Raw genomic sequence first — 1,914 nt, forward strand, 5'->3', positions numbered from 1 at the left:
TAGACTAGACTATAGACTAGACTATAGACTAGACTATAGACTAGACTATAGACTAGACTATAGACTAGACTATAGACTAGACTATAGACTAGACTATAGACTAAATAACTAACCAAAAACTTATTAAAAACTGACCAGGGCTTGGCGGACCATATGATACCCTACATTTGTTATGCATAGTAAGCATTTATCATGAATATTTTCGTGTTTGCGGTATTTTAAGCAATTCATGGACGAAAAAGTAATTTATGACAGAGAGGCAGATATGATTCAAACCTGGTAAAATTTAATGAATAGATATACATTTATATAATATTTATTTTTATTAAATTTTATTGCAATTTTATTATAGGGGAATTTTGAACTTTAACTCACTTTCAGAAAGAAATATTATATAGACGCTTGGTTCAAAGGCAAACCCTTACGATTACATTATATCTTTAAATTTTTGCTCGTAACTTGTATATGAATCTAAACATTTGTGTATTCGGATGTCGATTGTAATTACTAGCGAAACATATTGCAAATAGACAATAAAAATTTTGCAATTATATTTTAACATTGTGTTCATTTTGTAAAGTTTTTAGTGAAAAAAACTCGTATTTTATTTAAATTTATTTTTTTTCAATAAAATTTTTATTATGAAATATTCATACATATTTCTACTAATTGAGGTTCCAATTACTTGCAGTTTTTTTTATTCATTTTTTATTTTTTGTTTCTTTCAAATAATGAGATCCCACGTGCAGCTGAATTGTAATTCGCAAATATTATTCCCATTGTTTTTTGTAATTAAAACATTTCACTTTTGTTTTCGTGTTAAATCTGACAAGTTGTTATAAGAGAAAAAAAAAACTTTTGATAAGATCGTTTAGTTTTTAAGGTCTTACTGAGATTAGATAGTTTTTTAGGCTTATTATTTACTTTTCGTTTGTTGTGATAGTTTAAAGGCATATTTTTTATCTGGACCATAAAATATCGTTCAAAAACTTAAAATAATTGTTAAAAATTGCTCTCAAAAGCTATTAAGTATGCATAATTAATTATAAAATACATAACTGCAATTAAAATGTTTATTGATTTAGCAAACTCTTTAATCACTTTTTTAAACCAGAGAATGATTGCTGTTCTGTCTTATCTTTTCGCTTATATCACACATGATTTGTATATCTATAGGGAAATTTGTGAAGATATTTCATTATTAACTTGATCTAATTTCTTGTATAATTTTTTTTATTAGTTTGATGATTAGATTTTATAATTATTATTATTTAGTTTCATATCATTTTTATGAAATCATTGCTTTAAACTAATTGAGAACATATTTCTGATAATACTCTTTATAGTTATATTATAACTACAAACAAATATTTATAAAAATTCTGATGAATAATTTTTGATTTTATAGAATATATTACTATAGACTTTAAGAGGATCATAGACTAGACTATATGCTAGACTATAGACTAGACTATAGACTAGACTATAGACTAGACTACAGACTAGACTACAAACTAGACCACATACTAGACTATATACTAGACTATAGACTAGTATAAAGACAATACTTCAGACTAGACTATAGACTAGACTAAAGACCAAATTATAGACAAGACTTTAGACTAGACTATAGACTACACTATAGACTAAACTATAGACTAGACTATAGCCTAGACTACAGAATAGAATATAGACTATACTATAGACTAGACTATAAACTAGACTATAGACCGGACTTAAAAAAAACTAGACTATAGACTAGACTATAGACTAGGCTATAGACTATAGACTAGACTATAGACTAGGCTATAGACTAGACTATAGACTAGACTATAGACTAGACTATAGACTAGACTATAGACTGGACTATAGACTAGACTATAGGCTAGACTATAGACTAGACTATAGACTAGA

The 1,914-nt window shown here is 26.5% G+C and overlaps 1 protein-coding gene across 5 annotated transcripts in view; it reads right to left on the reverse strand.

Moving 5' to 3' along the window:
- The window catches only part of LOC111684417 (antichymotrypsin-2-like), an 81,588-nt gene that overhangs the window by 44,484 nt on the left and 35,190 nt on the right, over positions 1-1,914 (reverse strand). The gene's annotated exons all lie outside the window — the stretch shown is intronic.

Source organism: Lucilia cuprina, chromosome 6, assembly GCF_022045245.1.
Source record: "Lucilia cuprina isolate Lc7/37 chromosome 6, ASM2204524v1, whole genome shotgun sequence".
NCBI classification, from domain to species: domain Eukaryota; kingdom Metazoa; phylum Arthropoda; class Insecta; order Diptera; family Calliphoridae; genus Lucilia; species Lucilia cuprina.